Source organism: Canis lupus, chromosome 21 (genome assembly GCF_011100685.1).
Source record: "Canis lupus familiaris isolate Mischka breed German Shepherd chromosome 21, alternate assembly UU_Cfam_GSD_1.0, whole genome shotgun sequence".
Lineage (NCBI taxonomy): Eukaryota > Metazoa > Chordata > Mammalia > Carnivora > Canidae > Canis > Canis lupus.
In genome coordinates, this window is record NC_049242.1 from 37,542,886 (window position 1) to 37,558,002 (window position 15,117).

The 15,117-nt window shown below is 41.9% G+C and overlaps 1 protein-coding gene across 1 annotated transcript in view; it reads left to right on the plus strand.

Annotated features, from left to right (window-relative positions):
* SPON1 (spondin 1) overlaps positions 1-15,117 on the plus strand; it is a 251,437-nt gene that overhangs the window by 157,549 nt on the left and 78,771 nt on the right.

A 15,117-nucleotide genomic window follows, 5' to 3' on the forward strand; every position in this document is an offset into this window, starting at 1 on the left:
GAGAGGGAGAAGCAGACTCCTTGCTGAGCAGGGAGACCAACTCAGGGCTCAATCCTAGGATCCCAAGACCTTGAGATCCCAGGATCTGAGCTGAAGGCAGACACTTTAACCAACTGAGCCACCCAGGCACCCCCCAGAAAGTGATTATTCTTATCATTGAAATAAGAAAGAAATAAGCCAAACACCCCCAGCCTAGGAATCTTTAAAAGACACCATATAAGGAAGCATACCATGTGGTCTTAGTAGATTGTTCTATCCTGGTAATCAACAGAGCTTGTCTAGACTTGCCAATGTGGTACCAATGTGCCCTGAAAAGCCCCACTAGTTTCCTGGGGTCAGAGGTACAGATTGATAATCCAGGTGGCCAGAAGCAGTTTATTCAGAAAATATAAATCCTAAACCAAGGAAAAAAGGTCAAAGTCGGTGCCTGGCCTTAGGTCTGAGGGGTGAGGACACCAACAGGAAATCCAGGGAAGGGTTTGGGAAAGAGCTGTGATGTGCCCAAAGCCTATTGTGGTGTGTTGGCAGCCACATGGCTTAGGACAGCCTGATGTCTGAAAGGGTCAGAGGGGACCAGCCAGAGCCTTTGTCAAGGCTCCAGAAGTGATCACAACTACCGCTTCTTTACCTTTATAACCACCAGGCAGTAGGTCTATGTGCTGAAAGTGTTGAACACTCTGCAGAAGAGAGAACCTAGTCAGTGGAGCGTCCCACATTCACAGGGCCCTGCTGGGGCCTCTGCAAGCCTCCTTCGCGAGAGTGTGAGCTAAGTCAGCATTACTCAGAGTGTGGTCTACGAGGTGGTGCCTGCCTGCAGCCCATTTGCTACCAGTCCATGATGCACTAAGTCCAGAAGTTAAGAAGAAGCATTTGCAAATAGCACTTTAACAATGTCTAATGAAACTAATAATCGGGACCCCTGGGTGGCTCAGTGGTTGAGCATCTGCCTTCGGCTCAGGGCGTGATCCCAGAGTCCTGGGATGGAGACCCTCTTTGGGCTCCCTGCATGGATCCTCCTTCGCCCTCTGCCTATGTCTCTGCCTCTCTCTTTGTGTTTCTCATGAATAAATAAATAAAATCTTTAAGAAAAAAAAAGAAACTAATAATAGAAAAAAATCAGAACTTGGACTTGGTACATTTTTACTTTTTTTGCTATTACATTTTAATTTTACCAAAATACAGTCTGCAACAGATTATGTAATTTAAAAACAGTAACAACAAGCCGATCTTTCACTACAGAATTGAGAAGCATTGTTTTCGAGGCAGAGTCATTTCCTTACCCTCAGGGTCTGAGTCATGATCTAGAATAGCATAGATGTTCCCAAATATTGACCACAGTCCACAAATTTTTTTGAAATGAGAAAACCATGGCCTGGAAAATATATGTGACTTGCCCAGATGGTAATGGCAGCACAGATCCTTACCGCAGGACTCCAGACTTCCATTCTGATGCGTTCTCCAATCTCTGCTAACAGACAGGAAACATAGGCAGCCCTGAAAATCTCATGCTATTGTATGTACTCATCCAGAAAACTTAGTTTTCACTAGACTCTTTCTGAGACAGTTTACAGATAGACTTTCCAAAGAACATTTGCCATCTGGTGGTAAAAAAGGTGTATGCACTTCTCATAGACTTCATTCATTCATTCATTCATTCATTCATTCATTCATGTGTCAAGCACCATATTTGGGAAATCACATGTCCTTAAGAGGCTCATGATCCCTTGAGAAACGTTGACATGGAAATAGGTGATGGCAACATAGCATGACTTGGGCAGGGAAAGTCAGTACAGAGCATACTGGGAGCACAGAGCAGGATGTTCCCTGCTTCAGAAAATGGCAATATCATGAGGAGCTCAGTAGTTAGCTGCTCAAAAAAATACTAGCTCTGTTCTTGTCTTGCTTTTCCTTGTTTGTCGGGATAGCCATTTTTGTTGTCACCTTTTCCATGTGAGGATGAGCTTATGAGTTAAATGTGTTAGGAATGCAGCCAGGACATTCTTTGGGCTGAATGGGGTACCTTGTCCCAAGGGCTGTATCCCTCACCACCAGCTGGTGAGGGATACAGACGCATCTGGTCTTCAGGTCTGCTTGAGAATGCAGAGTTCATTTCCCACCTCTGATCAGAGTGGCTGTAAAGGTCCCTCCTGGCCGTGCAGTTCTTTGGCTCTCTCATCCTGAAGCTCTCCTAAAGCTAAGCCTGGCGTTCCACGGGCACACAAGCTTCTCCAGCCTGTAGAACCAAGAGCCTTCCACTCAGTAGTCCAGCTTGCCACTAAATGGCTTTATCTGACGTTAGAGGTTGGAATCATCTCATGAACGAGTTTGAATACCAGGCTGTGGAGACTGGATGTAGGCCAGTAGGAATAGGGCAGCCATCAAGGGTTTCTGGGAAGGGAAGTAACAGAGACCAGGGCATTCATTCATTCAACATAATTATTGACACCTATTGTGTGCAAAGCACTGGGTGAGACCCCGTGCTAGGTCCTAAAAGTACAGAGATGAGTAAGACCTAGTGTAGGAGACACATCACATCATCCCCCTGGGTTATAATGCACTCTTTACCCCATGCAACAATTTAGAATCCTTGTCTCACGGAAGGAAAGAAATTAAATTGTCTGAGAAACTTCCCACTATATGAAATTAGCTACAGAAATTATAAAGCCATAAGTCAGACTTCCAAATGTTCTGTAACTATGTAAACATAGCAATTTTTCCTTAGGATAGAAATATATAAGCAAACAAACGAAAGAGGAAGCAGGAAGCCCCGTCTCACGGAGAGATGTTCTGTGGCCTCCTCAGGTTCTGTCCTCACATAAGAACGTCTCATTGACACCATGTGGCCAATGACGTTGGTAAGACCTGGCATGGAGGGCTGAGGGAGCAAAGGGAAAAGTGGGCAATCACAAGCTGATGAGCTGTGATTGTTGTAAGGAGTAAGTTTTGTGTAAGGTCACAAAAATTAGGTGTTGGTCCTGTCCAATTCTGCCTTGAATTAAGTACCTCATGAAATCATGACCTGCAGTTTGAAGGATGAAGAGAGTTTTCTGGTAGACGGAAGGGGAGGGCATGCCAGGCCGCGTGGAGGTGTGAGATACCTTCACCAAACCCCAAATGATGGGAGAGCGGTAGGAGATGAAATAGGCAGGACACATGCATTCACTTATTCTTTCCCACACAGGTTCACCTCCTGGGGCCCTGCCCTCAGGTAAGCAAGAAGGTGATCCCAAGTGCACAGACACAGATCTGACCCTGAAAGAGCTCAAGCACTCAAGAGTTCAGATAGGCAGAAAACCCAAAAAGCGTACACTGCCTTTGCTTCAAGAAGGCAAAAGAAAGGAAGGCCAATGATTCCCTCCAGGTCCTCCTAGTCAAGGAAGGGACTGACAGCATTCCATTTACTGGGGTCTGCACCATACCAGGCACTATGATAGACTTGATAGACTCCTTACAGACTTCCCTATTTGAATGAATCTTCACGGCAAACCTGGAAGGTGCTTATTATTGATTTCATTTTCCAAATGAGAAAAATCAAAGCCCAGGAAAGTTGAGTAACTTTTCTAACCCAAGATCACACAGCTAATAATCCGTAGCACCTGAGTCTGAGCTCCTTCCTTCTGGCTGGCTCTTTACTTTTCCGCATGCTGCCTCTCCATCCCTAGAAAAGCTTTCATTCTCCATCTGTATCAGAATTCCACCCTGCCTCCCATATGCCACCCTGTCGTGATGCCTTTCCTGGTCCGCTCAGGTTGCTTCCACTTTCTCGGGTCTTCCAGAGCATCCTGAATCCCAGTTTGGTCACTTCCTGCCTTATGCTGTGGGCATCTGTGTCTGCCTCTGGAAGAAAGAAAATCACATCAGGGTCTGTCTCATTAGGGATATGCCCTGGACCCACCCCTTCCTCTCTCTCCCCAGTGAGGCATTACATGTGACTGGCTCATAACCCATTTGTAAGTGTCTGTTGAATTAAGTGACCCTTTAGCCCTCAGATCGCTGACAGGAAGACTGCTTTAGCAAAGGCAGCCTTTCGACCAACTTTGTCTCCATAGCTACCATCAGTTCTCCAAATGATACCCTATTTCCCAGTAGGCTCCAGTTACAGTAATTCTTAATTTATCTTCCTATTCAGAAGCAAAATTACTGCTTCATTAATCAATGGGTATAGAAAATCAAAAGTCTATTAACTGGCAAGCCAATGCTGTTCCAGAAGGGCATTGATCCATGTATGTTATGGGCGGCCTGCTCATTGGAAGCTGCAGCTCCAGAAAGCGGCTCTCTGGGGCAGTGTTGGGGGGACTGGAATGCTTTTAGCCTTTACTGCATAGGCACATACCAGATTTGGGGGAGGAGGTAGGAAAGGGGAGACTATTGGCTTGTCAATAATATGGTATAGTGTTCCCTGGGTGGCGCAGCGGTTTGGCGCCTGCCTTTGGCCCAGGGCGCGATCCTGGAGACTCGGGATTGAATCCCACGTCGGGCTTCCCGGTGCATGGAGCCTGTTCCTCCCTCTGCCTGTGTCTCTGCCTCTCTCTCTCTGTCTCTGTGACTATCATAAATAAATAAAAATTAAAAAAAAATAATATGGTATAGAGACTAAGTATGTGATAAGATTTCATAGATGCATATACTTAACCAACTGACAGATATATATGTGTTTCCCAGAGCAAAATTAATTTATTCTTTAAAGTATAATGAATTTCTGCAGGGAATTCACTCAAAAATATCAATCAATGCAAACATAAAGGGTATGCTCACCTGGCTAATGATTTGGGATCATGACTGCAAATATGGTTGGGTCTTCTGAGATGAGGATTTCCTCCATACCAATGCCTAAAGGGCTATCTCTTTCAAACAGACTTGCTAATTATTTAAGACTCACCCCTTTGAAGACTTACATGCAAAGTAGTGACCCCAAACTTAAGCAAACTCCTATATCAAATACATATTACGTACAAACCGAACCACAAAAAAGTGGGCCTGAGATGGAACTCCAAAGCCTTCCAGATTGGAGCCTAAGACAGTGTTCGCTGCATGGTAGGTATCCGGCCTGAGTCAGGGTTTTATTTTATGATTCCAACCTTCACAGAGGTTTTGCATTCTTTTACAAAATGCACTGTTGACTCATTGGAGTCTAACATATTAACATGGAATATGCTTTTGCTTCTTCTGGGACAATACAAGGACCTTAGGATATTTTAATTCCCTGCACCCCACTGTTGCCTTAATAATGCCAAATAATGAAATATATATATATATATATATATATATATATATATATATAATATTCTGTCTCCCTTTCTGATATTTCCTACCCATTTCTTCAGCAAGAGAGACAGAACATGAAGACTCCTAACTCTGGGAACGAACTAGGGGTGGTAGAAGGGGAGGAGGGCGAGGGGTGGGGGTGAATGGGTGACGGGCACTGAGGGGTCACTTGATGGGATGAGCACTGGGTGTTATTCTATATGTTGGAAAATTGAACACCAATAAAAAATAAATTTATTATTAAAAAAGAAAATAAAGGAAATGCTTTCAAAGTTAAAAAATAAATATATATATAAATATAAATATATTTAGCCCTACGAGGCATTATTCATATTATTTCCTACTGTCAGTATTCATTTGGCGTTACCCCTGTATTTACCCTTTCTGTTTGCTTCTTCCTTCCATTTGCTTTCCGGGATTATTTCCTTCTACAGGTGAAGGACACCTGCAGCATGGTCTTCTGTGAAAATCTGAAGGCAAAACCTCCGTTTCTGTCTGTCTGAAAATATTTTTATTCTGCCTTCATTTTTGAAGGTTATCTTTTAATAAGTAAGTTGGCAAATATTTTCTTTCAGTATTTTAAAGACATGATTCCTCTGCCTTTGGCTTCCATTATTTTGTTGTGAAGTTACATATCTGACTGTTGCTCCTTTGAAGATACCATGTCTTCATTTTTGTTTTTACACTTTTGTCTTTGTCATTTTCAGAAGTTTTACTCTATGGTTAGGGGTGGTTTTGTTTGGATTTGTTTATCTTTGTGTAGGTGGGGGGATTGTAGCACTTCTCGAATCCATGGCTTCCTATCTTTTGTCAGTTTGGGAAAATCCTGGCTATTTGTTCTCCAAAGATTGGATCTTCTCCAATTTTCTTTCTCTTCTGGGATTCCAATGACATAAATGTTAAATTTTGCTATCATTTCCCATATGTTTAATATGGGTTTATTTTTTAATATTCTCCATCATTTCTCCCCTACATTCTTTAGTCTGGGTATTTCCTAACCCAGTATCTTTTACTTGTCTAAACTACTGTTAAAACTTCTTAGTTCTAGTTATCATATTTATCAGTTCTAGAATTTCCATTTGATTCTTTTTCACAAATTCCAATTTGTTGCTAAAAATCTTCCATTCTGATTTCTGTTTCTTTGAACATGTTAATCACAGTTTTTGTTGAAATCTAGGTTTGGTAACTGCAATATCTAGATTATCTATGTGTCTCTTTCCATTGTCTTTTTTCCTTGGTCCAGTATTCTTGTATGTCTGATGATTTTTTACTGAATGCCAGACATTGTATATGAAAAACTGTAGAGGCTCTGGATGACATTATCTTCCTTCACAGAAGATTTACTTCCACTTTTAGCAGGCAGTTAGTGTAGGGTAGATCACTTTAATCAAATCTTAGTTTGGGCTGTTTTGAAGCTGAATTTCAATCTTTGTGAAAGCTGTTTTATTTATGGTTCACCCTTACTCCAAGGATGCAGCTTTTCTAGGGCCCTAATGGAAAGTCTGGGGTACTTACCAGTGTCTCTATTCCTTACGGTTTCTGACTTACAATTTTAATCTTCTTGAAACATGAGGCTGCTGAAAGCTCTGTTCAGTCTCTTAGCTACTAATTTCTACCCAGATTTGCAAACTTTCTCTCCCTATGACTCTTACAAATCAGCAACTGCCTCAGAAGGAAAAGCAGTGCCCAATGCTGGGCTCGCTTCTCTGTCCTTCCTTTCTCTTCAAGATCTTGGCTCAAGTCATTTTCTCTCCCCAGTCCTGCCAAAAGCTATGCTCAGCTTCTCAGCCTCTTAGCCTCATATGGCTGATGGAAAAGCCAGTGCCTAAAGGGGAAAAGCATCTCAGAATATCTGACTCACTTCTATGCATCTCCCTTCTCTCCAAGATCTTGGCCTTCAAGTCCTGGCTACATTGAGAGCACTCCAGTGCTCTAAACTAAGTTGTTTTATTTTGTTTTATTTGTATTTTCTAGTTACTCTTGGCAGGTTGTTGGTCTGGTATAAGCTAGTTCACAATTGTTGGAGGTGAAACTAGAATCTCTATTTTTTTCTGTTGTTTTTTTTTTAAAATATTTATTTATTTATTTGAGAGAGAGAGCAAGCAAGGAGGGGGGCAGAGGGAAAGAAAGAGAATCCTCAAGCAGACTCCCCACTGAGCACGGAGGCTGATGCAGGGCTCCATCCCAGGACCCTGAGATCATGACCTGAGCCAAAAATCAAGAGTTGGCATTCAACTAACTGAGCCACCCAGGTGCCCCTTTCTGGTGTATTATTACTATTCAGTTTATTTAAACTAAAAACAAAAAACAGTTCATCCATTTTCCCCCACTCCTTACCTCCACTTCTGGCAACCACCAACCTGTTTTCTATATCTATGAGCTTTTTTTTTTTGTTTGTGTATTTTCAGATGTTTTTATATAGAAGAGATGGTATGATATTTGTCTTTCTCTGTCTGACTTGCTTCACTTAGCATATACCATCTAAGTCCATCCATGTTGTCACAAACGGTAGAATTTTTCTCATTTTTTATGGTTGCATAGTATTTCCATTGTGATCTACACCGCAATTTCTTTATCTATTCATATTTGATGGACATTTCGGTTGTTTCATATCTTGGCTATTGCAAATAATGCTGCAGTGAAGAAGAGCACATTTATCTTTTTGAGTTAGCATTTTTGTTTTCTTCAGGTAATTGCTGAAACCACTGTAGTATGGAAGTTCCTGAAAAAATTAAAAATGGAATTACAATATGACCTAATAACTCTACTTCTGGGTATTTACCTGAAGAAAATAAAAATGCTAATTCAAAAAGAATCTCTTCTTTAAGTTTGTCTTTCCAACACGTAGCTGTGTCTCTAACATCATTCTGATCCTTTGTCTTCCACCCAATCCCACTTTCTGGTGTTTCAGTACTACTGTGCTAAGTGTAGAGAACTCTAGGGGTTTTGGACTATAGTTGTTCAAAGCTCCTCCTTCAGTTATATTTGTTATATAAGTTATATTTGCTATGTATCTTCATACCTAATTGATATTGGAAAATACAGTATCACACACCATGTGTGACTTCTTTCAATGTGAGTGACTTAGCAAAATTCTGCAATGGAGAGGGGGCTTTCCTCTGCATTGATCTGTGGACTTTCCTCTGCATTGAAGTCTCTCTACTACTGAATAAAACATTATTTTTCTGTGTCCAGCTTCCACTTGCACAATCCCAGTGCGAAGGAACTACCTGCCCCTGAATTTGAACTCAAATTACCTATCTTAGAGCTTTGCTTTCTGCCATATTGGTTTCCATTGCATACAAGTGACTGACTTGCTACATAGGTCATCATAAGTGCTAGGAAAATTGAATTTTGACTTTTCCAAATATTCATATCATTAAACAAAACTTTTAAAAATATCTATGGATTTAAAATAAATAATTTTACAGTAGTCAACTAGTAGGACTTGATTCTTCTAAGATGTTATAAAGTTAATGCCACTTTTTCTCAATGGTTGAGTCATTAAATGTGAATTGGGCATTATCAAAGACTTTCGTAGTATCTTTGAAAGGAATGATACTACAATAACGCAGATTTTGCTGAAGGTATAAAATAAATTGTGTTGGCTATATTGAGGACCAATCAATGCATACGTAGGAATGTCTAGTTTGGTAGATGCCCTCCAACCCAGCTCAGTTGCAAACAGCAGTTGATTACTGTAATCTCAAAAAGAATGTACTAAATCAAGGAATTATAAAAACTAATATGTGATTATGTCAAATATTTTAACTTATAGAAGTATGCTTTTAGTCACAAATATAAATCATTCAAAAAAAAAATCATCATTCCTGATTTCCAGTTTAGGCTTCTTGAAAGTGGACCTAGTATTTAAAGATACTTGTAAAGCAATCTGAGTGCACAACCCTTGCTGTTTACTTCTCCCAGGCTTTGACAGTTATCTTGTTCTCACCTAATCATACAATATTTTTAGCAACTTGGCTTTATTGAGTCGTTCCAAAGCGGTCATAAAATGACACCTTCTTTTTCTCATTTCTCATCAATTTCAAAAATTAAACTATGTAAATACAGTATAAGAATAACTGGCAGAAGGAGATATGGGGACATACACAACTTGGTAAACACGTAGGTCTATGGCAGGAGCATAAGCATGCTGCTGTCACAAAGGATGGCACACAATGGAAGCATCCAGTGTGCGGGGGACTCTGTCAGGATTTCCTGCAGAGAAAATGACAAGCATTGGTTAGTCCTGTGAGGAGGTGAAGTGGCAGTTACTCAAGAAAGCTTCTTACAGTGCTTGTAATGGGGACAGTTCATTTTGCTCAGGCTAGGGTTGAATCGTGTTGACTTGAAGTCACCTTCCTTGCCACCTGTCCTGTCCCTCACATCCATTCACTAGCATGATCTCAAAATGACTGAAGTTAGCTCCTTCACCAATCTGTAATATTGCCTCAATTTAATAATTATGACCGTGAATGTTTTGTGTGTTATCAAGTGCCAGCCTGTACTCGATAACGCACAAAACATGGACCATCTCGCTGAATCTTCATCCCCCTTTTAAGCAGTACTATTATTATCCTCATTTTCTACCTGAGGACATTGAGACTCAGGGGAGTGAGATGATTTGCTCAAGGCTTAGCTGGTGAGGGTAAATGCAGAATTCAAAGCCAGGCCATCAGAATCCAGAACCCATCTCCTGGCCCCACACTAACCCGCATCCCTTGTAGCAGAACTGAGGAGTTGGTGATGGGTCCTTTCTGTGGTGGCCCAGTGCCTGCTTCTCAGGCTGGGGACAGCAACATGCTGCCATTTCCCCCCTTTTTTGACTCTAGTCAGCATCTGTAACTGTAACTGTAACTCAGCCCATTCTCCTTCACTTTGGGAATTGATAACCTCCCCAAGGATGAGCACTCTAATCTTCCAAATTCTCCCCCTCCCCAACCTGGCAAAGCCCAGTTTTCCGGCATCCAAAGCTCCCTTTTTCTTAATTGATTCTGAAGACATCTTTGTGAGTTCTTTGTGTTTTAAGGACTTTCTTATCATCACTATGGAGACACAGAGTAAGAGAAGAACACATGCAGAAAAACAATAGTTTCCCGAAACCTACAGCATATTTGAATTCTGGCTCCTGAGCTACCATTCTTCAGGCTGTAGTGGGAACCAAATGCACCCTTGGTTTGTTGTCCTCCATATTTAGTCCTGAAAAAGGGGCTCCCCAATTCCCTAGCTCCCTTTGACAACAGCCCTTGTTACCTCCACACCTGTAAAGGCTCTTTATCCCAGCACAGGTGCCCCCTTGTTTACAGGGAGGCTTGTGCTCTAAAGCACTTCAGACTGGAAGGTACCGATTTTCTAGGAATCTGCCTGACATGCACAATAGCAGTAAAGACTTCTCTAAGCATTACCTAGTGGTCACTGTTTAGTCACTAAGCATTGTGATTTCTAGAAAAGCTCTCATAAAATGCCCATATTTTACCTGGCACTCATGGGGTTGAGTGGGCAGGGCAGGAGAACCCCACCTTCAGCCACCCTTAACTATTAGCTCTGGAAACAGCTTTGTTCCTCTGAATAACTGTCACTCAGGAAAGACTTACTGGCTGCATCAAAATGGCGAAAACTCAGAGAAAGCCCACACTTAAGTCTGAGCTGCCCCTGTCAAGTAACCTAATGTGTAGCTCGGGTGTCTATTCCCCTATGCCTTTTAGTCTCAGAATACCAATAGTTAACTGGATACATGGCCACCCAGAATGAAGACTGCATTTCCCAGCTTCCCTTGAGTTAGCCTGGGACACTAAGTTTCTGAGATGTATGAAAATGAATGAGATGTAAGAAAAGTAATGCGTGCTATTTCCTGGAAGAGTATGTCAAAGGAGTACACATGCCTGTCTCTGTCCCCTGGACTGTCCACCTACAGAACTTTTATGTAAGAGACACACTTTTATTCTTAAGTTATCATATTTGAGTTTCTAAGTTATATGCAGTCAAATCGATTCCTAACCAACATAGGTAAGAATTCCAGAAGTATTTTCAAGACTAAGATATTTGTTTCTTATTCCCTTTCAAGGTAATTGTCCTGCGAAGTATATTTAGATCGAGGATTCTCTAACTTTCTTTTTCTTCACTACACTGTCCTAAACACGCATATATACTTTGGTCTCAGGTGACTAGCAAAGAGGCATGTGTTTTCATTGGTAATGTAATCTACACAAAATTCTTCAATTAAATGAGTGTTTACAAGTCCAGAAGAACCCAGAATGCTACACAAACTTGGTCTCATCTTATGACCAATTCCCACCCCCCACTCGTTTGTTTCTTTGCTCAATGGTTAACATACCCTGCAAGGAAATGAGAAGGGGTATTTCCGAGACCGAACTATCATACATGTGAAGTTGGTGGTAAATACAATAAATGCCTAAATAAATCATGGCTAGAGTTAATAAAGTAATTTCTTACCATCAGATGGTTCCTGTAAGAAAGCACTAAAGTGTCAATCTACATGAAGCCCCCGGCCCCATTTCAACTTATCTGTTAATTACATGTCCTTCAATTCCCCAGTGTCTTTGCTATAGTGACAAGCGTCTGGTTCATTTTATCCCATCGCTCAATAGGTTTTAATTGCAGCTGCTGCTGCAGACACCTCGAGATGCATTTCCTATAGAGACCGTGGCAGCCTGTAGACTGGCCCAGTGATGATTAATTTCAATGACTTGAGTCAACGGAGGAAGAGGGAAGCGCTTCCATTTTAATTACATCTACAAGAGTGTAGCACTTTCACCCCTGCTCAGTGTCCTGAAACAAAAGACTTCCTGAAAGGAAAATAAAATCCAGGGTATGGTGGTCTCTACTGACACAGATCTCCTTTCTCATTGCGCCACAACTCAGCCGGCTCTGTGTTGGGAAATATTGGCAAGCCATTGGGATTTGCAAGCAGATTGGAAGCCGTGAAGAAAGCAGCATTCGGTTTATTTTTGTTTATTTTACTTGGGCAATTGAAATGCGTTGAGTGGGTCAAGATAGGAGACAGCATCTCGCCATCATTGCAGATGTTCTGCATAAAAGGGTCAAGAATAATTAACCCTGACATGCATACGTATTTATTTATTGTTTAAACCAGAGAACCAGAGACATTCTTGGGGTTTTCCAGAACACTTCATACTCATTCATACCCTTGAGTCCTGGCACATGCTGTTCCCTTTTCTTGTCTTTTGCATTTGGACAAATAGTATCTTCCAGCAGAGCTCAGCTCAATTGCTGCTTCCTCTGCTGGTCCCTGGGGGTGGTTGTTGGGGGGCGGGGGGGCGGCAGGGGCAGCTAATAGGAAGGGGGCAGAAGGCCTTAGATGAGGCATATCTGACAGGGAATGCGAGTGCTGTGTGATCTTGGGCAAGTTACTTAGGCTCTCTGAGCCTTGATTTCCCCATCTGCACACTGGAGAAGAATTAACATTCTCCTAGTTCATGTTATTATGCAAACTAAATGAGATACTTTATAGGATGCACTCAGGATAATGTCTGGTCATAGAAGGGGCATGATATTACTTTCCTGTTTCACACCTCCAACAGTAGCACTTTAAAATCTCCTTGATGATGCTAAAGGATTTCAGAAAACAGGGATTCAGATTTGACTCTATCCTTTCCTCCCACCCCTGCCCAAGTAAAAGGTGATAAAATTCATTTGTCCTTTGTCTCCAGTCCATTCCCTCTTCTTAGACCTCACTGCTAAATGCCTTGATTCATGCATGGTTTCTTCATTAATGCAACGGTCTCTTTAGATCTGCCTCTCCTCTTGTCTTCCCCCCTCCTTTGCATATCCATGAGGCTTCCACAGTGATCCCTCCTATCCCTCCCCTCTAGGGTAATAAACCATCCCAGTTTGCCTAGAACTGAAGGGGATCCCAGGATGTGGCACTTGGAGTTTTAAAATCAGGGCACTGCTGGGCAAAGCAGCATGAGTTGGTCACCCTACATCCTTACTTAAAATCTCTCACAGGTTCAAAAAAAAAAAAAAAATCTCTCACAGGTTCCTCAAGAAATTGCAAGATGAATTTACGTTGGTCAATGTAACACGCAAAACAAAATCCTTTGTAATCTGGCTCTGCCTGCCTTCGGCCTTCATCTTCACTACACCCTCCGTATTTGCTACACAAACACTCACATCTATGCTTCGGTGATATTGGACTTCCACAGATGTGTTGAGCTCTTTCCCAGCCCCATTTTTGTCCTTGCCTTTGCAGTTCCTTTTTTTTTTTTAACAATTTTATTTATTTATTCATGAGAGACATACAGAGAGAGAGAGAGGCAGAGGGAGAAGCAGTCTCTGTGCAGGGGGCCCACTGTGAGACTCGATCCCAAGACTTGGGATCACGCCCTGAGCCGAAGATAGGAGCTAAACCACTGAGCCACCCAGGCATCCCTTGTAGTTCCTTCTACTCGCAATGCCCACTCCCCTACTGATTTCACCTGGCTGACTCCTTGAGAATCTAAGGCCTCCACTCTTCTAAGAAGTCTTCCCTTAGCCCCAACAATCGATGCTTCTCTAGTTTGCTCCCATAGTGCCCTGGTCTTGCCTCTGACCTGACATCTACTGCACTCTTCTGTGATTATGATCTGTCTCCTCGAATCGATGGAGAGGTCCCTGGGCACAAGGACTATGTCTTCTCTATTTTTGTAACTCCAGAAGCTGACACAAGTAAGTGCTTACTGTTGAAAGAATGAACACATGAGAGATACACATTTGCTCCCCACTCCCACAACACTTAAACTTCTCAAAAGCAGAAAAGCCACCTATCTTGATTTTCTTTGATTTCTTGGTGTTCTCCTCTAGTAACTGGTACACAGCAGGGCCCAATTAATACTTTGAATGAATGAATAAATACATCTTTCTTTAGATAGGAGCCAGATGATGAATTTTCATAGTGAAATAAACTTCCCTTCGGTTTGTCCCCTGACCTAGCCATGGGCCCTGGACAAGGCACCAGTTGTTGGAACCAAACATGGCCCCATGCTGTCCCTAAGTACCTATAGCTAAAAATTACTAAGGTTATGCCCCCGTCCCATAGACACAAACTCCAGAGGAAAAATGGTTTCTGTCCAAAGGCTGATTTCAGATAGAAGAAAATTCTCAACTAGATTTCCTACACAGTTAAGTATAAAGGCCACTAGCACATGGAGAAGAAAGCCATACCAGATGGCTTTCCCACTACAAAGAGATGAAATATGGGTCATTTCCACTTCCATAGTGGTTGAGTCTTTTTGGAGCTCAGCATTAAACAGCTGGGAGCCCTTTTTGACAATGCAGATTCCACCGCCTGATGGCAGGAAGTCAGGCAGCAGGCAGGGTCTGTCCATTTCCTCCAACCACCTTTCCAGGCAGTAAGCTGTAACTTTCTCCCCTATAAAAGTTTTACGGCAAGTTGAGTAGAAAACCTAGCAGGGATTAAGACCTCAAGGGGTTTGGCAGGATGGAGAAAATGAGAGCAGATTGGAACATGAGTGATTGTTTCTGGAAATAAGTGTGGAATGGAAAAAGGTCCAAGGGCTTCTTTGTGGTCACACAGATCTGGGAACAAAACCTAGCTCTTCCATGTTGAAGCTGTGTGACCCCACTTAACTGGACCTCAGTTTTCTAATCTCTACACCGAGAAGATTTATGAAACCTACTTGGCACAGCGTATGTCCGGTACATGTTAGCTTTCTCCCTTCTCCTGGCTTTTGTTGTATTTGCTAAAATGATACTTCTTGTCTGATGAAGGATTTTCCCCCTCATTTGTAGATTTCTTTCTAATGGTAACTCCCATAAAATTATTTTAAATGACACCAAATTTAGATTTATGCATTTTTTAAGGCTTACTTG